Below are 15,882 nucleotides of genomic sequence, written 5' to 3' on the forward strand. Positions count from 1 at the left end.
TTCCTGGGGTTCCACCTTCTCTCCATGCACCAGCCTACTGGACTACCACACAATGGCCAATTCAGCTTTGGCTTGATGTGGTATCCCACTCTCTCCTTTCTGTTTGGGCCCCCTGATGTTGGCTACAGTCTTTACTCCTGCCACCCATATTTGCCTGGGGCGGTGTGATGGCCTTAAGGATGGGCCTAGCTTCTCCGTGTTGGGGTCTCCTGAGCAGCCCCAGCCCACTCAGCCCTCGGCATCTGCCCAATGGCCCCCTCTTAGGCCCTGGGGCTTCAAGGTGAAAAAAAAAGGAAAAAAGGAACCAAGTTCCAGGGAGGGGCCTTGGCCTACTCCTCACTCATGTGTCCCATGTTTGTTGGCTTTGCCATCTCTTGGCATCCTCCTCCTGGATGACTCCTTCATCACCCAGGGTGGTATGGCCCTTTAACTTAGGCTTTGGGCCCTCCTGCGGTGTCCCAATCTACCCCCTCCTTGAGGGTGTCCAGGGTCTCTGCTCAGCCCAGGGGGGCGATCCCACAGCTGCCTCACCCCTGCTGCTTTCCCACCATCGGCTTTTATTCATGCCAGCCAGCACTCTGGAATGATGTCACTGTGGTGCACCAGCCCCAGTCACAGAGAAAAGTGCTGACAAAGTGCATGGGCCCTCCACCCCTTCATGGCTCATCCAGCCTGGCTGTGCCTGTAGGGGGTGAGTTTGCCCATCCTCAGGGCTTTTCTTTTTGTCACCGTGACAGGTTGTCTCCGCTGCGACCCACATTAGGGAAGGGGTCTCCCACCCCTTTCTAATAATCCCCCTGTGACACCAGCAAAAGTGTAGTGTTGTACCAGGCCTTAATGACACAGAAGTTTCTATGAGAAATTGAGAGTGTTTGTGAAATGTGAAATGTTTGTAATAAATTTCTTAGCAAAGAGCCAGGCTTTCCCAGCTGACAAGGAGGCGATAAAGACAAATCATCCAGGAAGAAGTCTAATGTGAGGAAGGGCAAGAGGGAGAAATATAATCAACTAATTTTGGGCCAAGGACAGGAAAACATATCCATAACAGATCCATGTTTGTGCATTGAAGAGCAAATTCAACCTACTCCTTGTCAGATGTCAGCAGACTGGAAGTCAAGGCCAATGTCCTCTCTCCCTCCCCCAGTGGGGTGGGTGAGACAGGCTGGTGGTATACCCTCTACCCATGGTGGCCTCAAGATTCCCCTCCTTACCACCCCACACACACCACTCTGGAGGTCCCTCCTTTTGTATTCCTTCTCCGCTGATGACTATTCATTTTTGGGTACCATTGATTGGTTTCCCTGTGGTCATCATACTGTCCACGTTCTGTTCTGTCAGCATATTTCCTTTGTTTCAACAAACCCATCATTTGCACACATCTTAATTTGGTCATTTACCAGTGTATTAATTTGGGCATGCCCAGCCTCCTAATTTAGTAATTTCACCAAACCTGGAAATCCCAGGGGCTTTGCAGCTGGTCACTGTGACCTAATGCCACTACTGCAGAGTCCCTTATCTCTTGTTATGGGTTTTCAGGAAACACTGTTGCATGTCTTCAATTTTCCAGCATGCTTGTCTGCTGGCTTTGGCCTCAAAGACTGAAAATGTGAAACTTTGTCACAAGCAGGCTTTTTAGAAACCAATTAACCCTTGCCATTCCCCTGAACCATTGTCCTAATGCATATCTACTCTACCTAAAAGCCAATTCCTAAAAGCAAATCTCTAAATATCATTTTCTAGCCATCAGCATTCATATTCATCTGCTCTGCTGTTCTAACACACTGTTAGCACTAATATTGTCTGTCAGGGCCCACTCATTCATTTACTCCACACAAAAATAATAGCATTAATAAAAAACAATTGCTAGTGGTATCACCTTATAAGCAATGACAAATGAGAATTCAATGCAGAAGTACAGTACAGTACCTCCAATGCCTGTTTTTAGTCAGGTAAATACACAAATCTATCTCTGGATTAGGAGATAACTCCCTTGTTTTTCTTCCTACCCCACCTCCAAATTATGCCTGTTCAGAAGAATCCACAGAGAAAATTCATAGAACTGTCTTCATAGGCAATAAACTAAAGCTAATGATCTGACATAAAGCCACTGAAGGAAGAATATTTTAATCTGGTAAAGGGAGGATCATAGGCTGGTCAGAAATACAGCATTGCAGCTGCCATGTGATTCTGTACACATGGCATACAGTTTCTGAAGCTGTCTACTAACCCCTAAAATGAATAGTATTCAAATCTAAAGACTGTACAATAAACAGGTTTAATGAATCAAATGGAAAGGTTCCCTGAAGCAGAACTAGCCCTAAAAGTAAAACAAATAGCCTTGCCATCCCTTTGAAATTAAAAGTACACAACAAAATTGACATGCAGTTAAGCAGGTTTGCACCAAAGGAGGTGCCCAGTTACTACCTCAGCTGCTACACATGGAATGAAGTCCTACATGCTCCCTTTTTGTCAGGAAATACTGAGATTCAGTTGTCCCCTAAAAGAAATGCTGCTGTAATGTTCCAGATAAGTTACTGGGACATCAGAAGGAATTAACATTCTGCCATCACTTACAAAGAGAGGGGTCTCACTTGATGCCAAATGGCCATGTGCACTGATACAGAAATAATGTCCTGGCAGTCAGTAGGAGTGAAAAGGAGCCAAATTACATCATTCATTTTCCTTTCAGTGGGGCTAGAGGACTCAAGTTACTATTCTGTCAGTACCTAGAGTCAAAGCTCTTCTCAGTCAAACAGAACTGGGATGGCTTTGTGGTGTGTAGGAAGGGAGGTGAAAGGCAACACCTCTGTAAATGGTGGGAGGCCCAGGGTTCTTCCCATGGAAAATCAGAATGCCGTACATAATAGAGTACCAGACATGGGTTCTTTTCCCATCTCTGCCACTGACCACCTGACTAACCTTGGGCAAGTCAATTCACCTCTTTGTGTCCTACTGTTTGACCTGTTTATTTATATCATAAACTCTTGGTCTACAGCAAAGAGTTCTTAAAGCCAGTTCTCAATTTCAGAGCATCAATGCACTAGTACAATAGTGGGGGTGATGTAGGGATGGCAAGGGTTATTACAAATTAAACAAGCAGTTTTATTTCAACTAGAAAGAAAATATTGGACAAAAGAAGCTTAGAGACCAGCAAAGAGGCTATCAGAAGCACAATGTTAAAACAGTACTAGAGTATGAACTAGAATTAGCAGCAAAAAAAGACAGAGTTAAACATGTGTGTTAATTGAAACTACAGGATATAAAATACAGCAACTGAATTATTATAAGAAACCAAGAATAAATATGAGTGTAAAAGAACTTCCTACAGATTCATTTTGAGAAAAGGCACAACAGAAGGAATTTACATATTGGGTGCAAAAATCCAAAACCTGATGTCCAGATACCTGGCTTCACAACAAGATTTTAGTTTTCTCCATTGTCCACCGCCAAAAATTTTAAGCATTTCCATCTGAAATCAGAGAGACATAAGAAGTCAAATGCCCCATAAGAAAGTTGTGAAAAGCCATAATTTTAATATTTGCTGATTTTGCCAATCTGTTTGCTCCTCTCTTCTGTTTCTAACAGAATGATTCTGTCAGAGGCAGACTATGGTAATCCTATCTTAATCCATAACATGTGCTGAAGTTTCAGTTATTATTGTTCAGGTACAACATTATGTACTTGAACAATAATAAAGTATAAACATGATGAGTAAAAGCCAAAATGAACAAGCTTTCCCAGTAGACGGCAATGCAAATTAGGAAAACCGGTGTCTGATGTAATTCAACCAAACTTGCTGAGAACTGAAGGAGCCAAATGCCTCAGAGAAATTTTGTACTTAAAATGAACAATTATGGCCCTGCAGAGAGAACTGAGGGGAACCTCATCTATGCTTTGTTAGCAAAACATCTCTACAACTTCACTAACAACAACCAGTATATTTTGTAACTAAATGAGATTCTGTCTTTGCTGGCAGACAAATCCTACCCGCTGAACAAAGAAATCGCAAACAAAAATATTCCGAAGGGAGATGTCTTTAAAAAATGTCATTGTCATGTCGTCATATTGCAACATCTTCACAAGTTTTGTCTTCATAAAAAAAAAAAAAAGGGGTAGGGCAGGGAGGAAAGTATACTAGGTAGATATAGAATCATAGAAAGTTAGGGTTGGAAAGGACCTCTGGAGGTCGTCTAGTCTAACCCCCTGCTCAAACAGGACCAGCCCCAACTAGCCCAGTCTTAAAAACCTCCAAGGATGGAGATTCCACTACTTCTCTGGATCACCTATTCCAGTGCTTTACCTCCCTTGTAAGACATTTTTCCTAATATCTCACCTTAACTTCCCTTGCTGCAACTGGAGATCATTGCTCCTTGTATGACAGGAACCTCTTCCCATGGCCTTTTGTTTTTAAATGCGTGTGTATGAATTCCTAGCCATTACAAAGCAATTTTTCTCATTTCCTCTGTTCAGCAGTCCTAATGTTGCCATCCAGTTCTCACTGTATTAGTGGTGAGAACATGGAGTTAGCAACACTGTCCACACTATTCACAATGGAATTTCAAACTACTGCTCACCAGAGCCATGAGTCCTGAAGAATGAGCTTTTCTTAAAGCTCACGGGCATATTGCTCATCTCCTGGTGGTCTTGCCCTTTATCACAAGCCTGACTAGGCCCATTATGCTTCAGATGAAGAGCCAGCCTGAAAGACAAAAGTGAAAAATCACAGTACTAAGCCACTGGGAAATCCAGACTTTTCCATGAGTGGGAGCCAGCAGGACTGCTGATCTGTGAGAAAATATTCAGAGACTGATCCCTGCATCATGCTCTTATTCAGACTGATGGGGATGGGCAAGGGATAAGCTGAGCAAAAATCCTGACTAGTAACTGCAACTGAAACTAAAAGATGAGGAAGGGGAAATTGATAGGTTCAAGGAAGATCATCATGGCTTGAGCTGCAAAATACTTTCATTCAGTGTCTTGCACTCCTAAGACATCCAGACTGCAAGAAGAAAGGCCGATTTTAGGGGGACTCCCAGAACGGGACTTTCATCAAGGGCTTCCTTATTTCCTAGTATGTTGCAGGCATCTCTAATTACCAGGGATCCTGGTTTTAAACCCAAAATTGGGGATTTTTTAATCAGAGAAAACCACGATCCCTGCTGATTACCATAATTATGAAATTCTGATAAAAAGGGAGAGAGTCCAAATCCATTTAGAGTCTAATCTAAAAAAACTTGAGTCAATGAAAGTCTTCTTTATTTGTGCTTAGTAAGAGATCCTTTGAGGTAAGCATCTGTACATAAATTCCACACGGATGCCCACTGGCAACTACTGCAGCTAGGAGAGGTCTAACATTATGTTCCCTTCATAAGAGGGCTCGATGCATTCTGAATTAGATACTCTATGTGTTGTCAGCAGCATCAGCAATCCTTCAATACAAGAAGGATGATCTTTTAGTAAATAGGGAAGTCAAATGGTGGGTCTGTAGATGACTGAGGAGACCAATCCAAGATCCACATATTTGACTGAATATCTGGCAAATATTTCTGAGAAGAAATAGATCCTGGTGTTGTTGGATCATAGTTCTGTCCCTTTGTCTCTCTCAGCTATTGGCCTCCATAATGAGGCAAGTTTGCTCAAAATGATTGATGCCTGGTCATACATTACAGCACAACTGGGAACTTTATAGAGTTTGAGTCTTCCAGGTATTGATGATAATCAGATCTGATAATCTGATGTTACTCTGTATGTATACCCAAGTAGATAAAGGGTAGAAGTAACTTCTTTCAAAGCAAAAGGTCATATACACCTTATAGGCTATGGATAGACATTCAAAAAGCCTGAGCCTGAATTGATTCAATCTTTTCAGGTTAGTTTAACCTGCAGAGCTTGAACCATTTTGGAGGTGGATAGTAGGGGTGTGCAAAATGGGCTGTATTCAATTTGGATTCAGAGTAGGCCTGAGTTGGCAACAGTGATTCAATTTGTTGATTCAGATCACTGTCCCTGATTTGATTCAGCTGAATCCAAATCAATGCTGATTCAGAGAATCAGCGATTCAGCCCTAGACACAGCTTTAAATGTTTTTTCTGCATACCTCAAGGTACCTGGCATGGCTCATGAATGCTGTGATGCTGGGGCGGATGAAGCACCCACAGGAGTATGGGAGGGCTCCCCATGTGCTCAGCAGTGAACCCAGAAGAGGACCAGAACTACTTCCAGTCCACTTCCAGGTCTGCCAGGGAGTGGGGGGGCGGCTGCACCCCATGGCTCAGTGATTGGCTGCAGGGGGACCATGGGTGCCCCCTCAACCCCAGGAGGCACCATTTGCCAAGCCAGGGGGACGCAGGGCAACCCCCCACATGCTCTCCAGTGGACCCAGAATTAGACTGAAAGTGCTTGTGGTCCACTTCCGGGTATGCTGCCGAGTGTGCTGGGGAGCCCCCTGTGCTCCTGTGGGATGCTCCATCCACCCCAGCATCACAGCATTCACAAGCCACCTGGTACCTTGAGGTATGTAGAAAAAACATTTAAAGCTGTGTCTATATCCAAATCTCTGAATCTTTCCGAATTTCTCTGAATCGATTTGGAGGGTTCCAATTTGATTTGGAGAGAATAAAGGGTCTCCTGATTTGTTTCAGTTTGGAGATTTGACCACCAAATTGGGCTGTATCCTTACCAAATCGAATTGGGGACCAAAGCTTCACACAGCCCTAGTGGATAGACATTCCCTTTTCATTCCAGAAATGCAGGCACATGCCCACAGTAGCTCAGGCTAGAAGCCAGGGGGCACTAGAGCAGCCCTCCCTTCCCTTCCACAGTTCTGAGCCAAGGCGGGCATGGCCAGGCCCTGGCAGGATGCTCTGATTAGGAAGGGGTTCCCCCCCTGACCAGTGAAGGAGCCAGTTGGCAGTTGATAATAGAGCATTGAGTTACACGGGGAGTTGTAACATTTATCAGCCATCAAACAAAACAAAGGCCTCTCTGATTAGTTCAAGCTCTTCTTAACCAACTTTTTCCAAGGAATGAACTGAGAGATATTACCAGCTACCTGTTAATTAGCTCCAAAAAGGCTTAAGCTAATGCTACCCTGTCTGCCTTTGTCCTGTCTCCCACAGCACAAACCTGTAGCTAGCATGTAGTATGCTAGCTAATGCTGAGAGGTGTGTAAGGCAAAGGCAAAGGGAGAATCCCTGTTTGAGCAGGGAGTGTGGGGGGGGAGGGGGCAGGAGGAAGCCAGGCAGACCTACTGTGCCTGCAGTCTCTGCTGGAGCTCCAGCCAGGGAGCAGAGGGGTGGGGCCAGCTCTGCTGGGCTGGAACAGAGAGCAGAGCCCTGCCCAGGGTTGCAAAGCATCTGGGATGCTGGGGGACTCTGATTTAACTTAAACCAGTAAGGGGTCTGGGACAAGCATTGCATAAACCGGTTTAACCCAGATCAGTTAAGTCTGATACTACATTCAACCAGGGTTATCTAAAACCAGTTTCAGCCATTTTCAAATTGGTTTATGTGCACTGAACATCTGTTCTGTTACAGGTTTAAACCAGTTTCTGATCACTTAAACAGGTTTATGTGTAAAGTCTGTCCCTAGCCATAAAGTCCACATGGATAAATATACACTTCAACCTGGGGTCTAATGTGACCCCTGCCTTGTGAAACACTGGTTACAAATAATGGCCACATACTACCAATTTCTGGTACTAACATCTATGGCCAAACAGTTCTTCTGCCTGCTTCTTTCAGCGGCCTTACATTATTCCTGTGCTACCTAGATTGTACTGCAGCCACGTATGCATAGTGTAATCCTAAATCATCTGTCTCAAACAGATGGCCTATACAATTGTACTAAAGGGATTTCTTATAAAAATGGTACAATTTGTGCATCATTCACATGCACAGGAACATGATATTGGAAGGGGCTCCCTGGACCTTTAAGTCCAGTCCCCCTGTTTTCACAGGTAACTGTTTGTCCAAAAGGATCCACAACATTGTCCACTCCAATCCTTTTATCGCACTATAGCCACAAAACATTCTGATGGATGGATATGGAGAGACAACATGTAACAAGCAAAAAGCAGGAGAGACAAGGTGCTGCCTATGCCTTGCCACTGTAATGAAATGTGATTTATTAGGCTAAAATATGTTGAGATGTTTTTTAGAAGAATACACTATATAATACAGAAGATCAGACAAAAAATCCCACACCCCTTACCAACCAGATCTAGGGGGGAAATTCCCACCCAATCCCAAATTTTGTCAATTGGTTTGAGCCTGAGTGAAACAATAAGACCCTCCAGCCAAGTACCTAAGAGTTGCTCAGTCCTGGTAAGAACACCAGACATCCCAGTCAAACTCCTCAAGTTGTGTCCAGTGCTTCATACAGGATACTCTGTGGCCTACATCTCTTTATTAACATTCCTGGCCACCTCACATAGATGTTGAATGGAAGGGGTAACAAAGAGAGCTCTATCTATTTATTCATTCAGTCATTGATTCCATCTCATTTATCTAAAAACGATGGAGCTTTGCTAAATAACAGTTAAGGAAGGACATGGAAACTGTTAAGTTTTTGAAGGGTGATCTCCTAGAGGAAGAGCAATTGTTTAGGCCAATTTTTAGGGATAATTTATATAGATTATTAGTACCAATTCATTTATAATTGACACCCTGGCCCTAATTTCCCTTGTGTCTAGTCTTTCTAAAAAAGCTGCACTGTTGTGGTACATGGAAAGGAAAAGGTACAGAGTAATTAAGTAGTGGGCAACCATTTTTATTTGCACAGATGTTTCCTGTCTGTGTTGATCAAGGGTTCCCTTGCTCCCAGGTTCCCTCTTGGGAGGCTTTAATCCAGGGGCAGGCAAATTATGGCCCATGGGCTGGATCCAGTCCACCAGGCACTTTCATTCAGCTCGCAGCACCCATAAACAAGTTGTGTCCTGCCCAGCCCTTCCACCTGTGAGGGTGGGAGTGAGGTGCTCATGTATACAGCCCCCCCAGCACACCCTATTGCACCTTGCTTCCACCCTCATGGGAAGAAGGGCCCTGCCCCACCAGCTTCCAGGTGGGGCTGCTGCTGCTTCAGGCTTCCCTGCATCATGCTCACTCTGTACAGCAGGTAGGGAGGTAGCGGGGGCAGAGTTGCAGCTGCGCAGGAGCATGGAGCATGGGGCTGGGGTTGGCGGCAGTGCAGATCCCGCACCCAGGCGAGTAGCAACGGGGCAGAGCTCGGGTGGGCAGTGTGTGGGGTGTGAGGGAGGGAGTGGGGTGTAGGGACCCCTCCACAATCCCCCCATGGTTCACAGTCCCAGCAGGGAGCAGCAGCAGCAGGTGTGGGCACCCCAGGTGCTCGTGCTTGGCACTGGTGCCTGGCTCTGGCCAGTGCTTCACATCACAGTGAGGAGTGCAGCCCCACACTGAGCCAGCTGTATTGCTGGCACTCCTCACACTCAGGTTGCATGGGAGGGAAGCCCCACACACTGGAGCCGATTGCCCCAGGTGACTCCAACGCATGGGACTTCTCTCCCCTGCCACACAAATGTGGGGAGCCCCAGTGATACAGACAGCCCAGCAGGGGGCTGCACTCCTTGCTGCGAAGTGCAGCACTGGCCAGAGCCAGACACCAGCGTGCCCCCTCCTGCTGCTGCACCATAGGGATGTGTTGGGGGTCCCCACACCACTCCCACCCTCCCTCACACCCCACAAAACTACACACCAACACTTTGCCCCCCACAACCCTCCACATATACACAACCCCTTAACACACCCTATGCCCCCCACACAACCACACACTCCCATACCCCCCCCCACACACACACACTATAAAACACTAAGAATTTATTTTGAGTTATTATGTAATCACCTCTATATATACTACACAAACACAAATCATGCCAAAAATATTTTTGTAATAAAATTCAAATATGTTATAGTAGGTGTTTTACTTTTAATGTATGATTTAGGGTTTTTTTCTGGTTCTAAGATAGAAAGGAGTATTTGGGAGGAGGGGCCCAAGGGGAGGGAATTCCAGGGGCAAAGGTCAGTGGTTATAAGTGGGACTTCTGGTCCCAAGATGGTGATCAGGGGGCAGATCAACTGTCAAGAGACAGGGATGCAATCCTCAAAAGCTCACAGAACCGAGTTAAGTGGTCCTCCACGTGAAATAATTGTCCACCCCTGCCTTAACTCCTGCAGCTTCCATTGCCCCTAAAAACCTTTTCTTCTAGATATGGCACTTGACAGAAAACTTAGCAGGACTGAGCCTTAAACTGGGGTTTTCTTATCTTCTTATCTCTTTGGCCTTTCCCCCTTGGTCTGTCCACAGAAAGGGACAGCCTGGCCCTCTATTTTTACATTTTGCAAGTAATAATTATCCCATCTTCCTCAGGTGCCCTATCCACAACTAAAACCATGCTGTAATGCACAGAGGCTAGAAAATTCACTAATATCTTTGAGTAAAATTGCCACTTTATAGAAAGTAATTTCACATTCGGGTAGCCACATGATGTCTGGAATTCATGGCTGAAACAATTAGAAGTGCTCGTCACCCTAACTCTAAAAATAAACCAGTTTTATGAGCTTTTCAGCTTTGCTGAATACCTTCTCCTGCCCAGTATTAAACACAAACTTGCCAGGTGTGCAAATATAAAGGCTTGTAAGTATGCTCATTAGAAGGAGCTGAAGAAGGTGTTATTTTTATAAAAACATGGGTATCCTCATGGTGCTATCTCCTGCCAGAGAAATGGAAATAAAGGCCATCAGCAGTTTTTGTATGGGAAGGTTTGAGTATTTGGTTTTCATTATGAATCCCAGTTTAAGGCTCAGTCCTGCAAAAGATTGTTGGGGACTTAAGGTGCTCAGACCCCTTCAGGGTGCCTTAAGTATCTTGCAGCATCCATTGCATATTTAGCACACTGTTCAGAAAGTGCAGCTATACTTTGTGACTGATTTCTCATGCATTTCCTGTTGTATTGCATTCGTTTTGGAATCTTTTACTCTAGTATGGGTGTTCACAGCTTTCTCCCACTGACTGCATCTGCATAAGATGCTGACTGTGCAGTTGTTACTGAGCAGTCATTTAGTACTTGCATACCCAAGTACTAAATGACTGCACAGTAACTGGTATTATTGCACAGTAGCATCCCCACATGGCTTCCTAGTGATGCTGACTACACAGTAGCTTGTTACTACTGCGCAAAAGCTCACTACTGCGCAGCAGAGTTGTATCGCGGGTCATGCCCTGCTACACTGTTGCACAGTACTAATGAGCTACTGTGCAGTAGTAACAAGCTACTGTGCAGCAATCTCAGGAGTGGCACCAGCCTCTTCCTGGTGGGGGACAAGATGCACTAGACAAAAAAGTGCGGGGGCTGTGCAGACAAAGGAGGGACACAGACCCTGCAAGTCGGGCCAGGCTGGGCTAGGCCAAGAGTGCTGCACCGCTGCGGGCAGGAACAGGGTGAACTTAGCTGTGCTGGACAGATGGTGGTGGTCCAAGGGGGAGGCAGGGGGCTTGGACTGGGATGGTGCTGTGAGGGGTGGCTACAGGGAGCAAAAGCTAATTTTGGGGTGGCTATAACTCCACCAAGGTCCCTTCCTAGGACCGCCCCTTACTAAGTGTCTTCTGTAGATGTGGCCACTGTGTACCAAATTCAGCCACTTAGAAATTATCCTGTTCTTGAAACTGACACTGGTTTTCTCCATAATAGATACTGCATAGATTGCTTATGAATTATGCAACCTCAACCAAAGATGCACTTCAGTGTAATACCTGAAATAAACTATTTCTCATCTGACCTTTTTTAAAAGACCTTTTAAGGTCCTTCCTTTAAATCAGTACCTGGATCACATTAGAAACTAATATCTAAAACCAAGGTTCCATTTATTCCTTCATTTGAACTACCTGATTCACCGCAGCACTCTTACATTGCATTTAGAAGCTCCTAGCACAGGACATAGACATGTTTAATAGTATTAAAATTACTCTACTGATGTTCACATCAATTATGTTTAGAATGTTATGCTTATTGTGGCTATTAATACAACCTAGATTTTCCTCTTTTACTTCTGCAAGTATAATTTATTGAGAGATGCATAATAATATTAAAGCTATCAAACATAAATGTCAATACTTGACAACACTGTGTAATTTAGAAGTTACATGCATCTAAGTTCAGATACAGTAGTTTTTAAAGCACTTATATTAACAACATGCTGCTCCCTACCAAATATTCAGAGTTTGGGAAGCAGCAGTATGTCAAGTAATAGAGGAATAATGTCTTGAAATGAGCTTTTCAGGAAGACAGCAATTGGCAAAGCATGGTCAGAAGATAAAAATGTATGATTATCTTTTTTTTTTCCCTCCCACTATACACTCCCTGTTTATAATCACGCTTTTACCACTTGGTTAGAAATTGTATCTCACTGATATTTCAGATTAATTACACCTTTGGGTTTCTTAAAATAAGAAAGAGGATTTCCATTTCAGATGAAGAAATCAAAACAAATGCCAAATACCTTAGCTACATACAGAAGGCATTTCCTATCTGTGCTTCTGTGTTGTGCACTCACGTGGAGCTGTGAGGCTCTCACTCAGGTGAGTAATGGAAACCCTGAATTCCTGTACACCATTAGGCAATCTCTGTGAAACATAGATGAAGTCATAAAGAGGTAACGTGTACTGGGCCTTGCTTGCTGCTTCTGGAGCAGATAAGCAAAGACTGATTTTCAAAAGCTGACCTCACCTGCACAGTGCGATCACAGAATCCTACCTCTGAGAGTCTAGCCCAATGGATTTTTCAAAATCTTCACTATGGCACTGCAGTAACAAAGGGGGTTTATTCCTCATCCTATAAGGCCATGTACAGATGTTCAAAAACCTGTGGAAGGAATTGATTTAAGGCAGGGGTTTTCAGCCTTTTTCAATACCTGTATCCCCAGCGGCCACACACAGAGCAGCGGCAGTGTAGGGTGGTGGGTGGTGGTGGCCAATGCCACGTGCAACCACCCCTTCCCCCCACCCCCTCCCACATCCAGTCATCCAGGCAGCATCTGTGCAGCCTGCAGAGGGGCGCTGCTGCCCTTGCCCCCCCTGGCCCTGCTCCTGGGAAGCAGCGGCATGGAGTGGTGGGTGGCAGTGCTCCATCCCTGCCCACCTGTGCATACCCCCTAGGGCCTTCCCAAGTACCTCCCCTGATTTAAGTTATGCATTTTTCTGTAAGTGGCCTAGTTTAGTTCAGAAATTAATAGTAAACACGTTCACCTTGTTGGAGGGATTGTACAGGTAGCCTGCACTGGCTGAGGCTTACAAGTGAGGGGCCCTCCTTCACGCCCCGCAGCATGCCCTGCAGGCTCCCTGGGCTGTCAGAAACTGCCGAGCACAGCCAAGCACCTGAATGGCTGCTATGGGCAGGCAAGCATGTCCTCAACCCTCTGCCAGGTCACTGCAGACCCTCCCCTGCACCTTGTCCTGATGTTTCAGAAGGGCCCCAGAACGAGTGCCCTCCCTTGTGAATTGCATGTGCATCTGTGTCCCAGCCTGCCCACACCCTGCCATGGCACCCCACTTCCTTCACCCAAGCATGCAGACCCAGCAGCTGCAGCATGTCCTGCTTGTTACCCTGAGCAATTTTGGATTGAGGCTGTGGGACATCATGCACAGCCATCTGATATGGCAGCAGGTCACCATGGGATGAAGCTTGCTGCCCCTGAGCCAACAGCCAGATGTCCCACATGATGCCACCTACCGCACCCTGCACCCACTAAGTGTCCTGGACTGGGTCACCAACCTCCACATGAGTGACAGGACAAGGCCACCCAGGACAGCATGGATGCCAGGGTGCTCTGGCACCACCTCCAGACCATCAAGCACTAGTTCTGGGCCTGTACCACCAGCAGCAACTGGTGGGAATGAATTGTCCTGAACACCTGTAAATATTTCCATAACCAGAAGTGTAAAACCAGCAAGTACTTGACCCCTTCCATACTAAGCAGCGTATCTTTAAGTCTAATGGCCTGTGTCATCTGGGCTCTCTCTTTAATTATAAAGCCAAATCACATAGTCAACAGCCTGAATAATATTCTTTTTCAGTCTTTCATCTTTTTTTTCTAGTTCATACCTTCTACATGGTAAAAATAATTTAATATAATGATTTAAGTACTGCAATAAGAGGAGCCTCAAAGCACTGTTCTCTAGAAGCAGAGTAGGCCTTGGCTAACCCTTCAGCTTTGCTTAGGAAATTTGTAACTCTATAAGGTAATCAAAGTGTAAATCAAAATGCATCCTCATGTCGTGCCACATTACTGCATGTTACTACAAGTAATTGAATAACAATTCTGTTTGGTTTGCAAAAGAAACTGTCACAACCCAATTAACTTGTGCCCATGCCACTGAGCAAGAGATACCATTCAAATCATCTTCATTTGACTATTAAGGGTTAAAAGACTTCCCTGCCAAGAAATTCCTTGAAACAAAACGCTGGTGGTGTACTACAGATAATTGGTCAGCTGAAATAAAATGCTAGGGGAAACTATATATAATTGGTCAAAGATAAGCGTAAGCTCCTCACACGTAACACACACGTAACAGGTAGAAAAACCTAACCCACTACCTTATAACTTGAGGAGACAAAGAGCTGCCACCTGTCAAAAATTAAAGATTCCATATAATGGTTCACGATTGGGCATCTCTGTCAAACACCTCTGCCTATAAATAGTTTAACGGTTTCCACCCAAGGCAGAGAGCTCTGGGGATCTCACAGGAAACACCTGTGCTTGTCACCAGAGAATTGGGAAATTGATCAATTCCCAATCGATCACCCCGTCAGCGTAAAATATTGACGTAGAAAGTCTTGCAAGCGCGACCGTCCATTTTCGGCGCCACGTCCGTCATTATCTCATCGTAACTTAACTGCGTGCGTGTACTCGACTCTGTAACCGAAGTTATATGCGCGTATTTAACTCTGTAACCGAAGCTGTAACGGAACAAAGGCTCGCCGTCCGCGTCCATCACTATCTAGGCGACGTAAGTAAACAAACTCCTGTAACCTACACGTGTCTGTGCCTGGTTAATTCCACTCCATCCATCACTACCCGCCTGCCGAGCTCTAAATCTAAACACTCCGGTGTGTGAGTCAAGCGGCTGCCGGCGGCTGCTCTGATTCACGACAGAAACCACATATATGAAAAGACAGACCTCAGATAAACTTTAATTACTTTTATTTCAAATGGAACTTTTATTGATAAGTTGTAAAACCACTTTCTGCTCTGAGATGAAAAGTTCCTAAAGCTGCATCATCTTTTACTCGGTTATAACAGTCTATTATAGGCTGTTGTACTGAGTTCTTCAATTCTCTTGTTTGCAAAGGAAAGAGGAGGCATCTGTCATTGTTGTGAAATGTCCACATTTATTTTTAAGAATGCTAATGGCTGAAGGTGCAGTTCACTTTTCTTTTAGAAACTTTTGCAATCAATTATTTTGATACAGGTCTTCTGAGGCCTCTTTCCTAAAAACAGAAAGAGGTGACAATATACAATCATTCAAACCAGAAGGACAGCTAGGGCAACTGCATCGTAATATTCCCTCCTTTGTCTCTGTTGATATTTTGGGAGTTATGTCCAGATTAAGTGTGGCTTATAGATTTCATAGACATTAGGGCTGGAAGGGACCTCGGAAGATCATCGAGTCCAGCCCCCTGCCCAAAGGGCAGGAAGTCAGCTGGGGTCATAGGATCCCAGCAAGATAAGCATCCAGTTTGCTCTTGAAGGTGTTCAATGAAGGCGCTTGAACCACCTCCGGTGGCAGGCTGTTCCAGACCTTGGGGGCTCGGACAGCAAAGAAATTCTTCCTTATGACTAGCCTGAAACAATCTTGAAGTAGTTTGTGACC

The sequence above is a fragment of the Alligator sinensis genome, unplaced genomic scaffold (genome assembly GCF_000455745.1).
Source record: "Alligator sinensis unplaced genomic scaffold, ASM45574v1 scaffold243_1, whole genome shotgun sequence".
Classification (NCBI taxonomy): domain Eukaryota; kingdom Metazoa; phylum Chordata; order Crocodylia; family Alligatoridae; genus Alligator; species Alligator sinensis.